Raw genomic sequence first — 25491 nt, 5'->3', positions numbered from 1 at the left:
TATTTAACTAAAAAAGACCTGTCCCAGTCAGCAAAAATGGCGTATTTGATCGTATTTTCAATTACTGTTAAAATTCTTTTCCTGATTTATGCTTTATTCAAAGGTCAAAATGTTTTAAAAGCTCACAATCAATGAATCATACGTTATTAATAAAAAAATTGGCAAATTTGCTAGATCTATCTTGCCGATTTTTGATGCAAAACAACCTAAACAGTAAACTTTAGCAACAGAAAATACGACCAAATTCGGGGTGTTAGTTTAAAAAAATAAAAACCCTACCTGGTTGGTCTTGATGGTTCTTATATTCTTTATGTGATAAGGGCCCTCTGCGTGGAGACGCAATGCCTTCTTCCCACAAGACTGGTAATTCAGGGTTTTCTTACAAACTTCTCAAACCGCTTTTCCACAAGCTTCCACTTTTCTCAACCAGTTCACTACCCGCCCGTAGACTACAGCTGGGAATTGCCACCCATTATAAACTGTACGCTGAAGTTTCTTTAGCTACCAACAGGCAAGTATCTCGTTGCCATTTTTCTCAACTTAAGTCTAAACACAGCTTCCCATTCGGCATCAAATATACGCAAACAGTACTCAAATTGATTTAAATCGGCAGCAATCTTTAATCTTTAATCAGATGTAATTGTTTATTTAATCCTCTACGATGTACGATTTGTTTTCACATCAGTAATTTGTCTCGATGACCGGTGTTAATGCCGACTGCGTATGAATTTTTCAGGTCAATAACACGGCGATGTATTGATGCACAGTCTACAGCTGAAAGCGGTTAATATCTGGGACGGCATGTCAGGAAAAAAATCAATACCGATAATTCGCATTGTTCATTAATTAAGCAACGATTAATAACACTTATCCTTTATGGATTTTCATGAAAGAAAACCCATAATAAAGAAAATTTTATTCTCTTTAATCTGATATATAAACAAGTTTGGAAAGAATTGGATGAAAAATTTGGACTTTATTGCATAAACACCATTTTCTCAATTCAAGGGGAGGTAATTCTGTACTTCATGGACCAATAATGCTCATTTTTTTGTAGGGTTCGTGTCCTCATTGATATAAAGACACTGTGCAAATTTGGAAAGGATCGGACAAAAAATGTGGAAGATTTGTGAAAGTTTTCACAAAATAGGCAAAAACGAATAAACATGCAAAGTTCAACGAGCTCCTGCGGCCATGTTTTTTGACGAATCAAATTTCTTTGAACAACTTTTCAGGGGAGCCTTCAAAGGTCATCCCTGTGAAATTTTGTTGAAAATCTGATTAGCGGTTTCTGACAAGAAGATTTTTTAAGGTTTTTACCATATATGGTCATGGCGTCCATCTTGGTTATGTGATCAAATTTTTTTTTAACAATTCTTTTGTCCCATGACCTAGGGATGCTCCACATGAAATTTAGTTGAAATTGGCTCAATGGTTTAGTAGAAGAAGATGTTTACAAATTGTTTACAGACGGACGGACGGACGCCGGACGCTGAGTGATCACAATAGCTCACCCCGAGCTATCGCTCAGGTGAGCTAAAAGGTATTAAAGTGCTTTCATAATTTGTTAGGTCATAGTACTATTGCAGACAACAATGATAATAATACTGTATACGTCAAAAGCCTCCTGGATTAAAAGAATAAATAGACAACAAACTCTTTTCAACTTTATGCTCATAAGCAAACATGAAACATTTGGTTGTGATTAATTTCCAGGAACAGCAAACTTGTGAGTTTGCTGTATTATGTACCATATAATAGTACATGTATTTAATTATTATAAAGATTGACTTTATAAAAGGTCTGAAAGTTGTTTGACATAATTGTAGTTGATTTGCAAAAAGATCTTTTAACAGTAAAAATGTTTTCACTGATTATTGTAGGTGCCCCTACTGGCAGTCATCATCAACACATCTGCAGGCTCCACAGTCACAGACTAAAAGTTCAAGTATAGAACAAGGTATTTTAGTGCTTTAAATTTATTGGAGCTGTTTGAATATTGTTCATCGACACATACTTGATCATTTAAAACCTGTTTATACCACTGTTGACAACTTTAACTGCATTGGATTAATTAAAGGATATAACTCTTTTTAAATCATTCCTGTGTGTTTGTTCATCATTAATAGTTGTGTACTCTACAGTAGAACTGTCCTTCATTATGCCGACATTCGAAGAAGAGGGGGTATATTGTTTTACACATGTTGGTCAGTCGGTCGGTCCGTCCGTTGGTCCGTCCACAAGATGGTTTCCGGATGATAACTCAAGAACGCTTAGGCCTAGGATCATGAAACTTTATAGGTACATTGATCATGACTGGCAGATGACCCCTATTGGTTTTCAGGTCACTAGGTCAAAGGTCAATGTCACATTGACACAAAATAGTAAAATGGTTTCCGGATGATAACTCAAGAATGCTTACGCCTAGGATCATGAAACTTCATAGGTACATTGATCATGACTGGCAGATGACCCCTATTGATTTTCAGGTCACTAGGTCAAAGGTCAAGGTCACAGTGACTTGAAATAGTAAAATAGTTTGCAGATGATAACTCAAGAACGCTTAGGCCTAGGATCATGAAACTTCATAGGTACATTTATCATGACTGGCAGATGACCCCTATTGATTTTCATGTCACTAGGTCAAAGGTCAAGGTCACAGTGACTCGAAATAGTAAAATGGTTTCCGGATGACAACTGAAGAATGCTTACGCCTAGGATCATGAATCTTCATAGGTACATTGATCATGACTGGCAGATGACCCCTATTGATTTTCAGGTCACTAGGTCAAAGGTCAAGGTCACAGTGACTCGAAATAGTAAAATGGTTTCCGGATGATCACTCAAGAATGCTTAGGCCTAGGATCATGAAACTTCATAGGTACATTGATCATGACTGGCAAATGACCCCTATTGATTTTCAGGTCACTAGGTCAAAGGTCAAGGTCACAGTGACTCGAAATAGTAAAATAGTTTGCGGATGATAACTCAAGAATGCTTACGCCTAGGATCATGAAACTTCATAGGTTTATTGATCATGACTGGCAAATGACACGTATTGATTTTCAGGTCACTAGGTCAAAGGTCAAGGTCACAGTAACTCGAAATAGTAAAATGGTTTCCGTATGACAACTGAAGAATGCTTACGCCTAGGATCATGAAGCTTCATAGGTACATTTATCATGACTGGCAGATGATCCCTTTTGATTCTCAGGTCACTAGGTCAAAGGTCAAGGTCACAGTGACTCGAAACAGTAAAAAGATTTCCGGATGATAACTCAAGAGTGCTTACGCCTAGGATCATGAAACTTCATAGGTACATTGATCATGACTTGCAGATGACCCCTATTGATTTTCAGGTCACTAGGTCAAAGGTCAAGGTCACAGTGACTCAAAACAGAAAATGCTTTCCTGATGATAACTCAAGAATAATTAGGCCTAGGATCATGAAACTTCATAGGTACATTGATCATGACTGGCACTCGACCCTTATTGATTTTCAGGTCACTAGGTCAAGGTCACAGTGACAATAAAGGTATTCACACAATGGCTGCCACTACAACTGGCAGCCTATATGGGGGGCATGCATGTTTTACAAACAGCCCTTGTTTAACTGCATTTTTTCAATCCAGTTCCTTCTGTGAACCTCACTCAGTCTGGACGTGTTCGTGTTTCTCGTGTTGCCCCATCATCCACAGTCCGAGACATTTTCAAGGTAAGCCTATCTATGCATACAAGTCCATTTGCGATTATATATGTTAATCCTATTCTATAGTACAAATGCTTTATTGTGCTGTTTTTCACTAGATACTACATGAATAAGACCTTTAATTTTGAACCGTTTAAAGACATTTTAATCGTAGGTTGCATATATTAGGATGTTTTTTAGCTTGTTTATTCACTGAATAATCTGAGCTATACTACTATCACATTTGTTGGCGTAAGTTAATGCTCTGGTTAAGAAAAATGTGTAATCTCTCCATATCACTGTCTCTGCTACAGATATTGAATTGAAACTTAACACATGTTTCCATGTTGTTGTGTTTTTTACGCCCCCTTCTTCGAAGAAGAGGGGTATATTGTTTTTGGCCTGTCTGTCATTCTGTCCCAAAACTTTAACCTTGGTTAAAGTTTGATAACGTTTGCAATATTGAAGATAGCAACTTCATATTTGGCATGCATGTGTATCTCATAGAGCTGCACATTTTGAGTGGTGAAAAGTCAACGTCAAGGTCATCCTTCAAGGTCAAAGGTACTTTACCCTTCGTTAAAGTTTTGTCATAACTTTTTGAATATTGAAGATAGTAACTTGATATTTGGCATGCATGTGTATCTCATGAAGCTGCACATTTTGAGTGGTGAAAAGTCAAGATCAAGGTCATCCTACAAGGTCAAAGGTCAAATGTCATTGTATTTTTCTTTCCTAAAACTTTGCTCTTCGTTAAAGTTTGGTCATAACTTTTTGAATATTGAAGATAGCAACTTGATATTTGGCATGCATGTGTATCTCATGAAGCTGCACATTTTGAGTGGGAAAGATCAAGGTCAAGGTCATCCTTCAAGGTCTAAAGTCAAAAGGAGGCAGTCTACAGTTTTTTTAGCTCTATTTGCGCATTGGCCCTCGTCAATTTCCTGAATTTAAGGTGTATGGCCTAAAACAGATTGTTTTTTGACTCCAGGAGCTGAAATGTAAGTATAAATGGTCAATATTCTAGTAATTTCACATGTTTTCACTAATTCGAAACTAAGTGACCTGAATTTTAGTCAACAACAACAACATGCTGAGCGAGAAGTAAACACATGTACTTCCTGCTTAAAGCAGCCGGCATTTGACAGATTTCAATGGTGGGTTTAAATAAGTTAGCAGTGCAAAAAAGTTGAATGGTAATGACCCAATTTGATTGGCTCAGTTTGAAAGCATTTGCTGTGATAGTGCAAAGCATGTTGTTGACTGTGTACGTATTGTTACCCGGAAAGATAAATGCACTTGCCGGGTTAATCTAAAAATGGTGTTTTTACGTGCAATTTCCGAGACCCCTGAAAAGGTCTATTTTATCCCAGATATGAATTTAAAGAGCATTTTCTGCATTGTTTTGTGCTTTTTTTTCAAGCTGTTGATGAGCTGCACTGAATATGGTCTAAATCTATTTTCAGGTTGTGACTGAAGGCCTTGTTATGAGGGTGTTTTGCAGACCAGTGATTGTCGGCCTTGGGATTTTCAAGAAAAACTGTAGACTGCCCCTAAAAATACAATCCAAGGGAAGTAGCTTAAAGCTTAAAAGGGAGATAATTTCTTTACCTGCCAAATGATATATTGAAATTTTATTTCAAAGCGGCGCAATAGGGGGCATCGTGTTTCTGACAAACTTATCTATTTTTCAAGTTTGTAGTACAAAATAGCTGTATCTATGGTTATGATGATATTTGTTATTATTTCAGGAGCAAAGACTGGTCTGGTTGCTGTTGCGGCAAAAGTTGCAGTACTCAGACAGCAGACATCAATAACACCAGCAACATCACCTGACCAAGGTATTAGTGATGCAAATGAAATTTATGTAACTTATTACAAAAGATCTTCAATTCATTAAATAACATTTCAGCTTGCCAATTTATCAAATAGTTTGATTTTACTTCTCACCTATAAGTCAGTGTCATCATGCTGTTTAAAGATGCAACAATACCTATATAACAATTTATTTTATTCAGTTTTAACTTCATAGTGGAGTTTTTAGGTTTGAATTATTTTGAATTTGCCATCCTAGTTGTTTTTGATGTCTGTGTTCAGACAGATTATATGCAATTTTAAGTGAACTTGAATAAAAACATTGGAGGTTAGCTATACCTTAATCAAGTAACAAGAACCATTATTTAGCCCTAGTATTTAATTGCCTAATTTACTTCTATAGTATTTTCTATATTATATATGTACAGCAATATTATCTGGTCGTCTCCAAAATTGTTGTTGTTTTCAAATTGAAAGTCACATTCATATATCTTTTGGAAAAAAAAACATATTGTCATACTTTATATTTTCAGAACAAGAGACGAATGTTTGCATTACTGGTGACTGGAAGAAGTCTCTGCCTAAGGCTGATCACCAGTGGATCGCCAAGGCATTCTTCAGTTGGACCAAGAAAGAAGGGATTCAGCTTAACGGCTCCATCCTAGACTTTGGTGGCATCCCCCTCAGCCAGCGGTAGGGGTCAACATGAAACCCGGCGTGGACCGCTACTTTGCACGCCCCCTGTTCCTCTGGATGCCTCGTAAGATGTGGAGGCTGAAGCTCGTTTGTCCACATGCCGACTGCAAAAAGAGCGAGCTGATTTCTGCTGGAATCCATTAGAAGGTGCGACAAGTAGTGGATGTCAGTGGCTCCTACAACATGGCCTCTGAATACCTCCAATGCACAGAGTGCGACAGGAAGGTCATTAGCTGGAGCCATGACATATTGTCACAGCTGGATGTTTGCAACAGAGTTCAGTTCCCCTGCATACTCACAGCAATGTTGGCATGTGACATGCAGGTGATTCTGCCTCTATGCAACAGAGGACGTGGAAACAGCAGCAGCCAAAACTCAAGGAGCAGCATTCAGAGGCCCATCTCAAGAAGCAGCTCCACTACCTGAATGACTGCAAAGGGTTCTCTGACGCTATGAAGTCTGGACTTACGGTCAAGATCACATTTGAGAAACCACCTACAATGGCACCAGTTTCTAAGCACAGATGGCTGATGCAGGTATACTCACAGGATGTACTTCTCCGTCTGCGTGAGAAGTCCAGCATCACCTCGGTCTTTGGCGAGGTCCTAAAAATTGACTACAAAGAAGGTCACTAAAAAGCTGGCTGGTAAGGCTGCCGGGACAGCGCATTGGTGAACGAATATTGGCAACAAACATGGCCAAGTGTTGATGTCAGTGCTGACAACTGGAGAGGGACATGGCATCGACTCCATGCTAGGTGGCATCATTAAGAGGTACACCGATGCAGAAATGCCACCGCCATCAATTGTGTATGTTGACCGCGATTGTTGTGGAACCACACAACTTAGACAGGCTCTCACCAAAGCAGGCTGGAAGACACACATCCGGTTAGATGTCTTGCATTTTATGCGGCAAATATCTACTGGGTTTACTACAGACTCCCGCCAGTTTGTATGCCACCTTCATGGGCTTACTGTCGAACGCCTTGTTTCAGTGGGATAGTAAAGACCTGGATGTTTTGAAAAAGGCAAAGGGTTGGGAGCTTAAGCAACAGCTTATTGACTGCAAGACGGACCATGACATAATGTGCGGGTTATGATCAGAGATGGCTTTGCACTGCCGTCGAAGCACTCAAGGTGTGGAGGAGACCACCCAACTGATTGAACGGCTCATTGAATCCTTTGCTGGTGTTCGCGGTAGGGATACTTTGGGTGTGCCACTTATTGATCAGAGGAGAATGCAGGCAATCTGGGAGTCCCAGACGAAACATGTGAAATGCCTGCAGGATCCTGCTGGTGTGGCCTTGTACACCCAAACAGGCACCATGAAAAAAGGGGGAGTGGACCTGCCAGTCTTCAGATGTGCCAGGGGATCCACATCCTTGGAATGTTTTCACCTGCACCTTAACAGGTTTATTCCAGGTAAAAAACAGCAACATTTTATTCTTGTCAAGTTGCATTATATTTGTTATATTGTACAGTCAGCATATGAACAACATTTTAAAGTACATGTTTCTATTTAAAATTAAGTACCAATTGTGGTAAGAAATCATACATACTTTTTATTGATACAAGAAACAAAGCAAACATGTATATTTCTGAATCAGGTTATTATTGTTAGTAAGCCAATGTACAATCTTGATAAAAACTTGTCTGGCTGACTATAAAGAGTTCTTAAGTTATTACAATATTCTGGTTTAAAATATATTTAAGGGCTTTTCCTTTTTTCAGGAACCTTAGCAAATCCAGGGCTTTTTTAAGCATACCTTCTGGATGGCCTGTTTAGGTGGAACGAGGACCGGGCTGTGGAAGCAACAACAGCGGCAGGGACACTCAATGTTACAGTGGCTTGCTCCAACACAAAGCTAACACACTTGGCATGGAGGTGCTAGGCGAAAAAATCTGTCCTGCATACCATGAACCCAGAAAGTACACAGGTACTTTAACATTAACAGTAACATACATTTATTGAAAAAAATACTCAACCCATTATCAGATTATACTTTTGTACATTTTGTATAGCTGATACAGAATTATAAGGAAGATTCTTGAAGTGGTAAATGTTTGAGATAAATATGCTCATGATGGTATATTGGTGGTTATGGTTGGGTTGATTATGTATTAAATGCTATATTTTTTAAATTATGTGGGTACAAAACAATAAACGTGCCTTTAAATGCATGAAAATTGTACACTGTTATTTATATATATATCTGACTTTATACAGGCATAGTAAATTGTAAAAATTGTGCTGTTTGCTGTATTCGTATACATTATGCTCATGAGTATTTATATATATAATCATTGCTTGTTCTTTATCATTTATTATGCTCCCCCCAAAAATTGTGGGGGGAGCATATAGTCGCCGCTTCGTCTGTCCGTCCGTGTGTCCGTCCGTCCGTGCACAATTTTTGTCCGGGCTATTTCTCAGCAATTAATGACAAGAATTCAATGAAACTTTATGGGAAGCTTCACTACCAAGAGGAGATGTGCAAATTATCAGCCGGTTCTGGTCGGATGATTTTTCACTGAGTTATGGCCCTTTGAAATTTTACATTAACTGTACATATAGTGCAATTCTTGTCCGGGCTATTTCTCAGCAACTAATGACCGGAATTCAATGAAACTTTATGGGAAGCTTCACTACCAAGAGGAGATGTGCATATTATCAGCGGGTTCTGGTCGGATGATTTTTCACAGAGTTATGGCCCTTTGAAATTTTCTACAAAAAAATTCTTGTCCCCCCAACTACTGTGCCCTCAAGACGTTTCCTTTTATCGGAATATATAGTGCAATATTGTGACAAAAAAACCTTTGGGGAGGATCACCAGTCTCCGACGGTTTCTTGTTTTCCGTCTTATATTGATCATCCTGAATTAAATTTATCTGTTTATTATATTTCAAATAGAAATGCTTTCATTCTATTCAGGAATAATTGTTTTATTTAAAGGTGACGATTTCAGATTTGTTTTTCATAGGCACTGTGAGACATTTTGTAAAATCCATCTATATTATTCATAAATATATGCTTACATTTTAGATGAATTGATCGGTATAGAGTACCTGTACAACCAGACAGGCCAGATTCTTTAGGGTTATAAACAGGCTATCGAGACCAAGGCTGAGGAAGATCCTGTTCAGGAGGATGAAGTCCTTACTGACTCCATTGACAGTGTGGAAGACCTCACTGTCTCCACTGAGGGCTTGACTGCCACTGTTGGTAATGCTGCTGTGGTGTTGGAAAAAACAACGACCTTGGTTACTTGAGCTACTGATGCATCCACTATTACTGCGACAACAGTAACTGAGCGTTCTTCTAGACCAATACTTCATTTGCCAACAGAGGCAGAATACCTTGAGATGCATGAGAAGGCTGCCAAGCAACCTGGTCTGGGCCTGCTGAACACCCTCAACCGACTGCAACAAGTGTGCAAAAAGAGCCCTCTGCAAAGTCTATCAGACACAGCGCACCTGCTTGCGCTACTGTAAGCTTTGTTTAAGTTTGATCTTGTAATTTAGTGTAACATAAAATAGCAGTTATTTTCACTAGAGATATGTTATCCACCTTTGCATTCAATTATTACTTTTGATAGTGAAAGTCAATCTTGTCTGAATAAAAAGAAAGACAGCCCAGTAATGGCATTTCCTAGGAATGTACTTGAGCATGTGTCTATTTTCATATTAAAGCCATAAGATTTATTCAATCTTTAATCAAAAGTTAAGACTTCATACACTTTTTCATTGTCACTTGAGTAATGATTTCACTACTGTGTGCTGATGTTATATTTTTGTTGGCTTTCAGGAAACTTTTGGACCAGATGACATCCCTTGATATGACAAGGTTGTGGCCATGGAGTTCTTCATGAACATCCGTGACTGCGGAGCACTGACCAACAGCCAGGTTGACGAGGTTGTATAGCTGTGGGAGGCCGACAAACGGCCGACAGTCTTACCAGAACGCTTTCCCTCCCACCTGAAAGGCAGGTTTCAAGCCAAGAAGAAAAAAGTTGCTCCAGGGGTCGAAGTCACCCATAGGTGAGAAACAAACAATTATGTCAAAGGAATAGGCATCATACCTGTGAACAATAAACAGTTATTAGTGTACACATTCAATTATAATTATGTCCATATATCACTAAAATCACTTGGTTAAAACAGTATTTATATCAGCAATTAAATATAAATGCAAAGCATAAAAATCAATAGAATTAACCATTTAGTTGAGCATGCTTCAGATAAGTGTGCACAAAATAACATCAGAGAAAAATGTTTAAATTCATATTAAATGCAAAATGTATAGGGTTATATAATAAATATTTTTAATCACACTTCATTATTCTTGCAGATGTTTACTTGGACCCAACACTGGACCAGCAAGTTTCCGGGACTGCAACCGATACACAGAGGCAACTATTATCAGTCTTTTGAGCGTTTTCCCCAAAAACAAACAGCAAGTTTCCATGGTGTCAAAGGCGTATGAAAACATACGGAATTTGATCCATGGAAATGCAAGAGTTGCCTAGGAAACTAAACTCCAGCTGCCTCAACTAAGCCGGGGAACTTTCTCACAATGGTAAGAACTTAATCATTTCAGCTGTACATTTAAGTTATAAAAACTTAATCATTTCAGCTGTACAAATATTTGATAAGATTTTAATCCTTGCAGCTGTACAAATATTTTATAAGAACTTTATCATTTCAGCTGTACAAATATTTTATAAGAAACAACACAGCAAAGACAGCCAGCATCAAACAGCGCCACCATCTTGACACGCCAGTCCCTAAGGTGTCTGCCAACACCATTGATCCTCTCAAAGCCCCAACCTTTGGTTATAATGGCTACACCAAGTGGTAGTGTACCTTTTGCCTCCTCTTGCTCCGCTATGGATGTGCCCTATACTACTCAGCAGTATAGTGGAAGATAAAACAAGAGCAGTTGGGTGTCCATACCAGAAAAGACACAACAAAATCAGATAAAATTAAGAAGTGTGGACAGGAATGTACCAGTGCCATCCATAGGCAGTTATTTGGTAACTGGTACTGTTCCACCACGGCCACAACATCTTTTGAGGATTGGAAAGAGCTACTCATAGATAGGGGCTATGGGAGGAAGATAGATGAGTGACGATGTTTGTGTTTGTGAAATATTGATTATTCTTTTCACATATGTGCAAAATACTTTTTTGTTTGTGCAAAACTGAAAACAACAGTGCATTTATTGTTGATTACTGATAGTGACAGTTTATTGTGTGTCAAATACTGATAGTGACAGTTTAGTGTGTGTTCAAAACTGAAAGTGACAGTGTATTGTGTGATCAAAACTGAAAGTGACAGTGTAATGTGTGATCAAAACTGAAAGTGGCAGTGTATTGTGTGATCAAAACTGAAAGTGGCAGTGTATTGTGTGATCAAAACTGAAAGTGACAGTGTAATGTGTGATCAAAACTGAAAGTGGCAGTGTATTGTGTGATCAAAACTGAAAGTGGCTGTGTATTGTGTGATCAAAACTGAAAGTGACAGTTTATTTTTTGTGAAGTACTGACAGTGACAGTTTTTGTTTTGTGTATGTACCATTATCAGTGACAGTGAGAGCAATGACAAAAAACACTAAAATTTGAAGCTGCCTTGTAAAAAATGATGTTTTACATTATTTTTAACAGAAGGTTCCAAGCTCTTGTAAAAACAGAGAATTTTAGTTAAAGTTAGGTCTTCTGTTCAACAACACAACTTCCATAGTGTAATGGTAACACGTTTACTCTCACAGTGAAAGATCCTGGTTCAAATCCTGGTGGAAGTCAAAAGTTGGATAAATATATTTTTTTCCATTTATAATACTTACATACAAATTAATTTAAGACGTGAAACACCAGCTTTCCAACACTATATGATTCCAGTTCCGAAGCACATATTGCATTAGTTCAATGAGAAGAATTCCCAATTTCGCATATAACGGCATATTCACAAATCTCTGAATAACAAACAGTGCTAAAAATTATTTTAAGTAGTCATTTACTATTTAACTGATTATGTCCTCTGATTGTTGCATTTTTAATTTAAATATGTGTTTTTATATGCATTTATTGTTTTATTGACTTAAAAAAACTAAAATGGATGCCCATTCTTAGTTTGCTGTCTTAGTCTACCCTAAAATTATACATATTTCTTGCATAATTGAATTATCAAAAACTGCATACTTTAAAAGGTATTGTCATAGTTAAAATTGAAAATGGCACAAAGCTGTTGTTGTTATTTTTTCTAAGTTTAAACGCGCTGATTATGTGCAAGCGGTGTCTGCTGTTTTGAAGACCTATCATAATAATGTATGTGCTTAGATTTTGATTTTGGGTGTTAGAACTAATGTGTTTACTGGCTTTGGTATCAGTTTCTCTCTTTTCACAGGAATTATAGGTTGTGTGTATTGATCTTGCAACATTTGTACAGGCGAGAGTCCTATATCTTGCATTGGATTATTTATGTACTCTAGAAGTGCAATGTAAATATAAGACTTGGCATCTTTTGCATAAATTAAAATCAAAAGCTGTTTTGACCATGACCTTGGTTTGCCATTATGCAAAATATCTCCTCATCCAAGCCTTTGTGACAAATAAGGGTCATTATTATAAGTAAACCCGGAGGCTGAGCATGTATCAACAGCATGTCTGTCAGACGCTTTACATATGAACCGCAAATTTAAAGATCTGAAAATACACTAACCACTATACTCCGCACAATACATATCGAAGAACCAGATTAATCATTACTTTAAAATGATTTTATATTTAGGTCCTATACATAGTGTTTTTTAATGATGCCCCTTTGGTCAAATGGCCATGATCCAGGGATAACATTTTTGTTATAATTATTTGCCATATATTACAACATATGGCGTCTGTAGGGACTTCATACTAAATTTATAAATCAATGCCTGTTCGCAGTCTTCTGATAGGCAGTCATCAACCAGCAAACTTGCAAAAACATTTCCTAGAATCGATCTGGCTACCACGAAAATACATTGCAAAATGACATAATTTGGTTGGAGAGTCATTCACATTGTAATTACACATCTCATACAATCAAATACATAAAAATGGGTGGGGGTATCAACTTGTGCCTGTGTTTGGATCACAGTATCGCGTTGTTTTGACAAAAATTTGGATATTGATGTTTTTTGTCATGCTTAAAAAATAAAAATGAGATAAAAATGTGTTCAGTACTATATTTACTAAGTTAAACTCATAGAAATTCATGTGAAATAAACAAAATGTTTAAATTTCTTTATTTATTAATTAATTTTTTGTTTGAGGGGGGACCTTCAGTTGGGAGTTTTTTCGCAGTCATTTCGGAAAAATATATTCTTTTTGAGATTGAGAATAGAGGAAAATTTCAGCCCAAAATTTGCCCAAAAAAAACAACATGGAACATCTTAAACAATAATTAATGTAATATTACCAAATGACTAAGGAATTCATGTTCAAATATTTATAAGAATTGCCCGGGAATGGTTGCAGAAAATGCCTGTGGCACAGTGAAAAATCCAAAAATACATTTTTTTAAATTAAGAGTCTAACATAACATAGGGACTAAATATATATTATATGTAGCATAAATGCCCTTTTAAAGTTTACACTTTTTCCTTTCGAAACCACATAATTGTCCATCAAGATGGCATTGTTAACCATAACATGTATCAAGTGCACATACTTAAGCTAATAAGTGACAACTGTCCTTCTTGAATAAGAGATACGGGAAAAAAGGCTGTACAAATATTGTATTAAAAATTCCCCACAAATCTTTCTTGGCCAGCTGTGAACTGAACCACACAATCCTCAGTACATGGCCCTTCCACGCAGCTAGCTGACCCATATCTTGATAGCTTTCATGCTGTTTTTATAAAGTTGCCAGTTTGTCCTTACTTCCGTCACACTTTTGTTACAGATTCTAATAGCGCCTTCAATATTTTACCGATCTCTTACATATTTGGCATGTAGGTACCTTGCATGGACCTCTACCTTTTGATGAGGTTTGAGGTCACTGGGGTCAAGGTCACTGAGGCTAATAATAGATTTGTATCATATTAAAATCGCACTGTCCGTTAGTCAGTCAGTCAGTCAGTCAGTCAGTCAGTCAGTTAGTCAGTTAGTCCGTCCGGATTAGTTTCCGCTCAATAAGTCAAGCAATTGTCATCAGATCTTCACCAAACTTCATGACAATGTGTTAGGCAATAACATCTAGGTCAAGTTCGATAATCAGCCAAATTGAGCTACACACTCTTGAGTTATGGCCCTTGAATCATCGTTCAATTGTTTTTTTTTCTTGTTTCCGCTCAATAACTTGAGCAATTGTCATCAGATCTTCGCCAAACTTCAAGAAAATGTGTAAGGCAATAACATTTAGGACAAGTTTGATAATCGACCAAATTGACCCAGACACACCTGAGTTACGGTCCTTGAATCATCGTGAAATTGTTTTTTTTCTCTTTTCCGCTCAATAACTCGAGCAAATGTCATTGGATCTTCACCAAACTTCATGAAAATGTGTAAGGCAATTACATCTAGGTCAGGTTCGATAATCGGCCAAATTGACCTAGACACTCCTGAGTTACGGCCCTTGAATCATTGTAAAATTGGGTTTTTTCTTGTTTCCGCTCAATAACTCGAGCAAATGTCATAGGATCTTCGCCACACTTCATAAAAATGTGTTAAACAATAACATCTTGGTCAAGTTCAATAATCGGCCAAATTGACCCAGACACTTCTGAGTTACGGCCCTTGAATCATCAAAAAATTGCGTTTTTCTCGTTTCCTATCAATTACTCGAGCAAATTGGATCTCCGCCACACTTCATGAAAATGTGTAAGGTCATAAGATCTTGGTCAACTTCGATAATCAGCCAAATTGACTAAGACACTCCTGAGTTACGGCCCTTGAATCATAGAAAAATTCAGTTTTTTTCCTTATGTTACGAAGTTGTGCATGTTGGATTGTTATTGTCCAATATAATAACTTAACTTTTTTTATGCCCCCGTTAGGGTGGCATATAGCAGTCGCACTGTCCATCCGTCTGTCTGTCCGTCGCACTTTTGAGTTTAGGTTTTGAAAAATGCTCATAACTTCTATGTCGCTTCAGATGTAACCTTCATATTTGGTATGCATGTGTATATGGACTAGGCCTTTCCATACGCACACAAATTTTGACCCCTTTGACCTTGAACTTGAACTTAGGGTCCGCGTTTAGGTTTCAAAATCTGGGTTTAGGTTTCGAAAAAGCGTTTTTTGGGGGCATATGTCTTCCGATGGAGACAGCTCTTGTTTCCGTCAAACTTTTGCTACAGATTCTCATAGTGCCTTCAATATTTTACCGATCTCTTACATATTTGGCATGTAGATTCCTTGCATGGACCTCTACCTTTTGATGAGGTTTGAGGTCACTGGGGTCAAGGTAAAGGTCACCGAGGCCAATAAAAAAAAAATCCGTCACACTTTTGTTACAGTTTCTCATAGCGCCTTCGATATATAGATCTCTTACATATTTGGCATGAAGGTACCTTGCATGGATCCTTACCTTTTGATGAGGTTTGAGGTCACCGGGTCAAGGTCACCAAGGCTAATAATATATTTTTTCCGTCAAACGTTTGCTAAAGATTCTCATAGCGCCTTCAATATTTCAATATTTTACCGATCTCTTACATATTTGGCATGTAGGTACCTTGCATGGACCTCTACCTTTTGATGAGGTTTCAGGGTCTAGAGCTGTAACGATTCGGTTCGATGCATAGAAAAACCGGTTACACGCCGCCGATTCGATTTCGACACCAATACGGCCAATATCAATTCGATTCACTGCAATCCCGATTGATCGTCCCAGATTAGCCTGTGCAGCGGAAAGTGTCATCCCACAGTAGCCTGTGTGGACTGCACAGCAACAACAATAATAGTGAAACAAAAAAATAGCAATCAACAAAAACACTCGCCAATATAATTACAATATAAACACTGCAATTTCTTAGTACTGTACAGTCCGCACATGCTAATCAGAGTCGACACTCTCCGCCCAAACTGGTTTTACCGCAAGAAGAAACTTCTTATAAACAGATTATACCACACAAGCGGAAAGTGTCGTCCCAAATTAGCCTGTGCGGACTGCACAGCAACAACAATGATAGTGAAACAACAAAAAAGCAATCACCAAAACACTAGCCAATATAATCACAAGAATATTATAAGAAATGCATTTCTCTGTACTGTGCAGTCCGCACAGGCTAATCAGGGTCGACACTTTCCACCCAACATGGATTTCCGCTAAGAACAGCAATGGCAGTCTGGTGTCACATTCATTACATTTGTATATTAAGTTGACAGATTTCGCACCTTTTTCAAACGCGAATAAAACTAAGTTACGTGTCAAAAATATGATGGCTTATTTCTTTCCTAGGATGAGGATTAATTTATGGATGATAACACAAAACAATGTACAATCCAATTCTTTAATGAGTTGGACACGTATAATGCTTTTATATTTCATCATTTAATATAAATAATGACCACCCTCGCGAAACCTTGACCTAATCTGTTTTCCTTCTATATCTATATTGGCTGCGCTAAAAGCTCCTCTCTCCTCTCTCTCTCTCTCTCTGTCTCTGTCTCTGTCTCTCTATCTCTCTCTCGCTCTCTCACTCTCTCTCTCTCTCCTCTCTCTCTCTCTCTCTCTCTCTCTCTCTATCTCTCTCTCTCTCATCGCTCTCCCTCTCCCTCCTCTCTCTTCCCTCTCTCTCCTCTCTCTCTCTCTTCTCCTCCTCTCTCTCTCTCTCTCTCTCTCTCTCTCTCTCTCTCTCTCTCTCGGCTGCGCTGTCAGCTGCCTTCCTACTTACGCATTTAATTTAAAGTAGAATTAAAATTATTTAAATAATTTGAAAGCACTAAAATGTGTATTTCATTCATAAAATATATTTAAATACAACTTTATATTCTTTTATTAGAAATCGTGTACATTTGTGTGCAATAAACCTCTCGGTATCAAGATTAACTTCAACTTGTTTGATATTCCGTTTTAAAATATATTAGGTTCAAGGTTTTAAAATTGTATGGACCTTAAACACTTTCATACATATAATGTTAATTAAAACCTTCGAATTATTGATACAGTCATTCTCGAATTTCACACGTGTTTGCCTTCTATTTCTATATTGGCTGCGTATTCCTTCTATTTCTATATTGTCTGCGTTTTCCTTCTATTTCTATATTGTCTGCGTTTTCCTTCTATTTCTATATTGTATGCGTTTTCAAACGATATCTACATTGGCTGCGTTTTATGCCCGATAAGGCAGCCTGCAATTTGCAGTGATGTCTATATTGGCTGCGTTGAAAACAACAATACGTTTAATCTATGCATACATTAAACATACATACATACATTTTATATAATTATGTTTATACAATTTAAATTACTCATGTGTGCTCATGAAAACAAATTATTATGTCTTCATCTTGATAAGAACATCTAGGTTCCTAAATTAATATAAATAAATTCGACATACAATTTCATGACTTCAACGCCTAAAATGCTTTATATTTCATTATTTGAATTAAATAATGCGCATCGTCGCGAAACATTGACCTAATTTGTTTTCCTTCTTTATATATATTGGCTGCGCTAAAAGCTGCGTATTCTTTAATGAGTTCAACACGTATACTGCTTTTATATTTCATTATTTAAAACAAATATGGATCACCATCGCACTTAATTTAAAGTAGAATTTCAAATTATTTACATAAGTTGCAAGCAATAAAATGTGTATATACATTCATTAAATATTTTTACATACAACTTTATAAAAAAAATATTTATAGATCGTATACATATTTTGTGCAATAAACCTCCCGGTATCAAGATTCAATTAAAATTGTTTGATATTACGTTTTAAATAGTTCTAGGTTCCTAAATTTCTTATTTCAACTAAATGCAAAAACATTACAAGTCTTTAATTAGTTCAATGTAGCATATAAGCTATGTTGGCTCCGTATTCCTTCTATTTCTATATTGTCTGCGTTTTCCAACGATATCTATATTGTCTGCAACGATGTCTATATTGTCTGCGTTTTATGGCCCGATAACGCAGTCTGCAATTTGCAGTCTGCGCTAAAATCCGCGTTTTATACACACCCTTGTTTGGTATCTAGTCATACCCAATCTCTTGCACGACGGTCACATTACATTGTATGTGATAGCAAGGAACGACAACTCTGCGTGGAGATTGAGTCATACCGCATTCTATACATAGATGGTGACGTCACTACGCTATTGTCGCTAAGACCGGTGTGTACACAATGAGTCATACCGTGAAAAACTTCACCGAATTACGCCCCTTCTATAAGACAACGTTGACTGTTAACATCGCGAAAAATAAGCACTTCTCGATACTTATAAACCTATTTTCTATGTGCATGCCAATTTTCAGACCGATCTTTCACGTAGAAATGCTTGAAAATGCATTTTATTATAACGCCTGATAAGCCATGTGGCTTTCGCGTTCGGAGCTTTGATTTATAACGGGCGTTCAGGCGCAAAACGATTACCCTAAATAATTACAATCGGTCAAAATACTGGAATATTGTTACAAGCTATGTAGAAAAAGAAGTAAACAACTATTAAAACGTGTTCATGAGCTCTTTCAGCACAAATTGTTGCGATTTGAGATGCTCAAGACGAGTTTTTGTACGTTTTTTTTCTTATTTTCTTCTGAAAACGTATTTTTTTCTTAAAAACTCACGATGCTCCTTAAATTCGCGAAACAAACGCATTTATTCCGTGAAATTTGCCAAAACGCGTCATATCCCACTAAAAAAATGATGATTTTCTGTAAATACAGCTCCTTTGTGACTAGGCCTGGTTTTGCGTTTAGGTCATAATACACCAAATAGTTTCCCTATATAATTCAATGTAAAAGCGACAACTTTGAGCGAAAATAAATGCAACATTTTGCACATAGAGACCCCCATAACCATACCTTTTCTTAAAGGCCATTCTAAGCGGAATCGATTTATGCAATAAAAAAGATATGTCATGTACAAAGCAAGAAAGAACTTGACACAAATCAAAATCGACTGTTTTTGCAACTTTTTTTTTCGGCCGTTTCTTAGTGAAATGTAACCTTTTCTACTGCAATGGTTTACTTTAGTCTTCAAGTGTATCATATTTCAGGGATTCAGTTGTGAACACCTATTCATGCCCTACCATTATCTCCGCAAGATCACACCCCAATAATGGTAAAAAGTGTCAAACATGCCTTCCTGTCAACTATGATATTTTTTTAGAGAGTACAGCCCTACCAATCGTGATACATCGGCTATCTCGGATTCCTCCGTAAGATAGGCCTCGTGGCTAACGGTCGCCATATTGCCTTGTATTACTACTTTACTACCCAAAAGGTTGTCAGTCTATTGTTATGAGGCTGTATACATGCGCGTTGAACTAGCGCCAAACTTTTTACCGAAACTTTGATATTAAGAGCACTATTAACGTTCATTTGTGTTGCATTTTGACCTATTATCCAAGTGATTTACTTTTCCATTATTATTTAATCACCCTACCATCCAATTTTTAAGATGAAATTACGGTGTTTACAAAACCAACCAAACCGAAAGTGAAACTGGATGCATTACGTTTCGCGATGTAAACATTAAATATTTGTTCAGTTTGAGGAAGCGAATCGATAATAGACGTTGGAATATGTATGCAATACAGACTATCATTGCCGATTGAAGTACTGGCTAAAAAATACCTTTTATGACAGGTCATGTATAGAACGTTTATCAAATAGTGACCATAAATCACTACAAATGTCTGGGTTGTTCATTAACCCATTTATGCCCAGTGGACTCTCCCATCCTTCTAAATTGGATCAATTTATTTCCAAAAGTAGGGGTGTCTGGTATATTTATTTCTATATTTAGAATATTTCTTACAGAAATTTCTTTAAGCAAACAGCGCAGACCCAGGTCTACGCTGTTTGCAATGTCCTTTTTTTCAGGACGCTAGGCATGAATGGGTTAATATAATTAATGCACGTTTCTGATCTAATTGCCTGTATCTAGTTGTAATTACCATGATATTGATAACATTAAAACGTTTTTTTTTCATAAATTAACATTACATGTTTTATTTTTATCATTTAGGGAATATATAATTGTATCATTATCATCATTAAATATTCTGAAAATGATCTAAATTATCATGATTACTTTAAAGTAGAATTTTTAAATTTTACTCATTATTTTTAATGAATTTGCACATTTGCTTGATTCAAAATAAAATGTATTAATAAGGGTTTCAGTTGTTAGTTTTAACCCTTTTTTAGTTCGATTAAATTTAAAGTACTAAATACGTACATGTATGTGAAATGCTCTTGAGTTCGTTTCCTGGGCCTAGAACCAGTACTAGGGTGTCTCTTGGAGATTTCTAAAGAATGCTCCCACACTGGGGATCAAACCAGTGACCTCCAGATCATTAGGTGGACACCACATCCATTACACATCAGCGACCTTTAATTAGTAAATTACTTTAGTATTGCAGCATTATATAATGTAATGTTGCTACATATTTTTGGAAAATGATTAATGTGCAGTTCTAAATAAATCTAAATGCATACAATTTTAATTGTGTATATTGTGTGATTATTAGTTACAAATTCCCTTTTTACAGGTATACTGGATTATGAAAGACTGATAAACATAAAATTGACAACTCATCTCCCCAATGATACTTTGTGTGGCTCATTCTCAGAACAAACCCATAGTCAGTGAGAAAACTACAGTGTAAAAAGACCACTTGATTGTGACAATTATGGCTGACCAAGCAAATGTTATCATTTAAAATAAAGAAAACTTCCAGTTCAATATACATTTTATACCAATTATGACATTGGCCAACACAGAAAATAATTATAAGGTTGATTTTCCCAAAATTGACTGTTACAATTGGATACTGTTTTAAGCTTCACTCTACTTTGTCTGAAAATAAAAGTCCTAAATGATGTAATAGAAACAATTACATATTTAATTTTTAGTTTTACAAGGATATATATATATACATACATATATTATAATATCTTTTATCGATGGTCAATCAATTTAAGTTTAACTAATATAGACATACACATTTTATACATGTGTATGCTTTGTTTCTTTTCTATTGAAGCCAAATCAATATCCCATTAGATAGATAGATAATATCACAGCAGTATTCCTATTTTGTCTGCAAGTACCGTATTTTACCACGTATAACGCGCTACCATGTATAACGCGCATGCGATTTTTTAAAGCCAAAATGGAGAAAAAAAAGAATTCAAGACCAAAAACCCGAAAATTTGGCCCAAAATGGCTGCCATTCCTATATTGCGCAATCATTTAATCTGAGTTTTTCGGGCGCTTAATTTTTTGTTTTAAAGTAGGGAGCGTTTATACGATCAGGAGCATGGGTTGCATAGCACTATATTTTTTGATAATTTTTAAGATTATTCTCTCGTGAACACCGATATGTCCTTATTGCTGCGCACTGCGCGTGTTTTTTCAAGACCCCTGCGCGTTAAATTCGAACCACCATTACCTATTACTCACATTTGAACAGTGTAACATTTTCATTACCTGCCGCTCACAACATCGTATGACATCTTCTTCTGCAGACCCGCAACATCGCAATGTCCAATTTTACGCAAATCGTCCGTGGATCCCATTTTATTTTTCATCGACTTAAATATTTCCCCATTAAGAGATGCTCCCCATTAAATCCAGTTTGACCCGGTATTTCGCGCCTTCACTGCGTCTAGTTGATATTATAGTGAGACAAACAATACACCCGAACGCTCAATTCCATACAGTTGGCGTTATCGGCGTAAAGCCATTTGACAAATATCATTTGTTTGTCTCTATTGAAAGAAAATAAAACGAGTCTATATCTCTATTGTTGGTTTGTAACCTACGTAGTATACTCGCACAGTAGCATATTTATGCAGAGATCGGAAAATCATTGATAAACGTATTCGTCGTTTCAATGCTTAGGGCCGAGTAATTTCGGCAAATCGGAACTCAACCTACGTAAAACACTTGCTCAATTAACCGTTGAACTCCACCTCCGTTCTCTTCAAAAGGTTCGAAGGCGGAGCTTTGCACGTGCTATTATTTAATTGGACGATTGCCATTGAGGAACAAACACACAATTGGTTCGGCATGTTGATTGCTAGACAAAGGAAGCCAATTTTGTCGGCGAGAAACTTGTCGCTTTATTGCTTCAGACAGGAAGCGGCTTTCCTTTGATGACGTCAAACTGTCAATTCACATAGAGTGCAAATTTTCGGAATTGCTAACATTAAACTTTGGATTAAATTATCAAAATAAAGCAAAAGCGAAGTTGAAAAATATGATTGAAATAATTAGCCTCAGTTCAAATAAGACGTTTTGCGTTGTAAATCAACGAGTTTTCATGACAACAAAAACTTTAACAAACAATACCGCGACGCACGGGGATCGATATACCTCGATTTTTTTTAATGAACAATCAATGAAGAAGTGTGAAAACACCAACAAAGACTTTTTTTTCATCTTTTAATTTTTGTCAAAACTGTTACTACCCCGTTCATTCCTAACTTTTCCCGCTATATGTTGTTTCGACAACGGCCCTTTCAGTCTATAACATTATAGGGTGTAGTTTTCTGCAAAAACAAAAATGGCGGCAATTGTGAAGATTTACGATTACGAAATGTTTTTTTTTAGCAATTTAGCAACCAGGAAAGCGTTGTGTCAATGAATTACGCGCACTGAATTTTTATTTTGAAATTTGAAGGTAAAAAACCGCGCGCTATGCATGGTACTTGATTTTAATTATGTTCTGTGTTTTTTTTTCAAATATAACCAATTGTTGTGATTTATGGGTTTGGTGTAATGTAACCGTGAGCGATTATTACGGGTGTGTAATATTGCAGCACATAATCAGGGAATCTGTCTCTTTCTGGCTGGGATTCAATGAGAATACACGTTTAATTACACAGTTCTTGATTATTATAGTTTGCGGAATCACTCATCTTGTTCTATTCACGTTAATTGTTTATCAGTTATTGTTTACTGTTATTAACCCTTAGTTACTAGCAATCTCTAAGGAATAGAGCAAAGAAATCACTTCATTGGCGACGAGGAAAAAGAAAAACAAATTCAAAGAAGAAATTCGTGTTAATTTTCAAAAGTTAGGACATTTCTCATTGAGTTCAGGATCTTGCGGCTAGTGTATTTAGCCGGCAAACGAACTTTGCAATCTGTGAAAGTGCTGGTGTTCAGGGCTTCTTTGCTCGACATCTGTGACTTGTGTTCAGGGCTTCCTTGCTCGACATTTGTGTGCTTGTTATTGTGGGCTTCCTTGTCCAATAACTTGACGACATCCAGGGGACGCAGGCAGATTCTGGTAGAGATTGAAGACGGCAGCATCTCAACAGAAAGGTTTGCAAAGTTTGTTTGGGTTTCACTGTAAGGTATAGATTGAACCATTCAGTGTGGGTTTAAGGCTCTTGGATTAGATAAAATTGGGATCACAGGTTACTGACGGGTAAGGGTGTGGAATTTGCACAGGTTACGGGTCAGGTGATTTCTAATTTTGGGGTGTGTCAAGACTTTAACACATCGATTGGGGAGAAAGAGGGTTATTAAGTGAATACTTACAGTGGGTTAGCATACAGTAAATTTGGGGTATTTTTCATAGCAAAGTCAAATCCTTAATTTTACGGGTGCGGTTAATATTATTTCTCATTAATTAAAACATTTTGAGTGTAATATTGGATTTGTTCGTCGGACAGCATCTGTACTTGTCTTTGACGGACGGAAAAGGGACGGACATTGCCGGACGGACAGTGACATTCATTTCACTGGAGCGCATCAGCGTGTTGTGCTCATTGATATGATTTTCAGGCGCTGTTGTAGGTAAGACTGGTTATTGTTTACCTGTTCTGTTTGCGGTTTTGCAATCAGGGATTTCTGTGTATTTGGTACATTAATGCACAGGAAGGGTCTAAACGCCCTTGTTAAGTAATTGTTGGTTTGGGGTAAGACAAACCTGCATTACTGGTTCTGTTGGCGTGATTTATCTCGCTTTCAAGCTTTAATGTGCATGCTTATTATCAATTTGTTAATTTAATTGCATGGTTATTGGAATTTAATTTTTCAGGTACATCTGTTAACTTGCTCTAATTGTTAGCCTGTGTTTGTTGACATTTGCACTGTTTTCTATGGTGGGCTTTTAGTGACTAAAATTCATGTAAACAATTCTTTGGGGTACCTTTAGGGGCATTTAAGGTGGGCTAAAGTGGTCATAAGTACTTTGTACATTCACCTTTGTATAGTAGGCCATTAATGTCATAGATATTGTTGACTATTTGTCATTTATGTTGACATTTGCACTGTTTTCTATGGTGGACTTTTAGTGACTAAAATTCATGTAAGCAACTCTATGGGGTACATTTTTTGGGGAATTTAAGGTGGGTTATAGTGGTCATATAGATTGTGTGCATGTATATTTGTATGGTGGGCCATCAAGGTCATAGATATTGTTTACTGTTTGTGTCATTTGAATAAAAATATTTAAAAGGATTAAAGGGTATTGAGTGTGATTGAGGATTGTTTTATTAATCTTATTCAATACTGTGAAAGTTCTAAAATGTCAGTGCGCATAAATTTTGCGGATGTGGAAGAGTTAATGGCTTTACCTGGAGTGTCTGAAAAGCAGGCACGCGACATTGTGAGGAAACGGAAAAAGCATGGTTACCTCGACATGCATATGTTGAGCGAGATATTGGATGATGAAACTTCTGACTTATTCGGTCAGATTGATTTCAGCAAGGAAGACATGGCGGATGATAATGTTGTATCTGAAGGGGAACAACAAGACGGCAAGCAAGGGATTGCGGGTTTCCAGTTGCCCCATCTTGTCCACAAAGGAGATGAACAACAAAATGGCAAGGAAGGGATTGCGGGCTTCACATTGCCCCATCCCGTCCAGAAACTGATGAGTTTAGCAGAAGTTGTATCTCCTAAGAAAGAGAAAGGGATTGTGGGCTTCCAGTTGCCCCATCCCGTCCAGGAACTGATGAGTTTAGCAGAAGTTGGATCTTCTACGAAAGAGAAAGGGATTGCGGGCTTCCAATTGCCCCATCCCGTCCAGAAATTGATCAGTTCTGCAGAAGTTGGATCTCTTAAGAAAGAGAAAAATACGGAACTTGAGAGTTTATTCGCGACTCAGCTGTCCGTAAAGCCGAAGGTC

At 37.1% G+C, this 25491-nt stretch overlaps 1 protein-coding gene and 2 long non-coding RNA genes across 8 annotated transcripts in view; all 3 read left to right on the top strand.

Annotated features, from left to right (window-relative positions):
- The first annotated feature begins 1893 nt into the window (after positions 1–1893).
- On the top strand, positions 1894–6187 carry LOC127858461 (uncharacterized). Its single transcript, XR_008038942.1, has 4 exons — positions 1894–1960; positions 3633–3715; positions 5155–5529; positions 6037–6187. It is a non-coding gene; the product is annotated as an uncharacterized LOC127858461 (long non-coding RNA).
- Positions 6188–7976: 1789 nt separating this feature from the next.
- Positions 7977–10165, top strand: LOC127858460 (uncharacterized). Its single transcript, XR_008038941.1, has 3 exons — positions 7977–8127; positions 9239–9683; positions 10001–10165. It is a non-coding gene; the product is annotated as an uncharacterized LOC127858460 (long non-coding RNA).
- Positions 10166–22918: 12753 nt separating this feature from the next.
- The window catches only part of LOC127858457 (uncharacterized), a 41303-nt gene continuing 38730 nt past the window's right edge, over positions 22919–25491 (top strand). For 5 of the 6 annotated variants that reach the window (XR_008038940.1, XM_052395637.1, XM_052395638.1 and 2 more), the window contains exon 1: positions 23186–23678. The gene's annotated coding sequence lies outside the window, so the exon portion shown is untranslated. Of the gene's footprint in view, positions 23032–23185; positions 23679–25491 lie in introns of those variants that run through there. The other variant, XM_052395635.1, reaches the window with a different exon arrangement.

This window comes from Dreissena polymorpha, chromosome 14, assembly GCF_020536995.1.
Source record: "Dreissena polymorpha isolate Duluth1 chromosome 14, UMN_Dpol_1.0, whole genome shotgun sequence".
Lineage (NCBI taxonomy): Eukaryota > Metazoa > Mollusca > Bivalvia > Myida > Dreissenidae > Dreissena > Dreissena polymorpha.
This window is presented reverse-complemented; position numbering and strand designations above follow the sequence as displayed.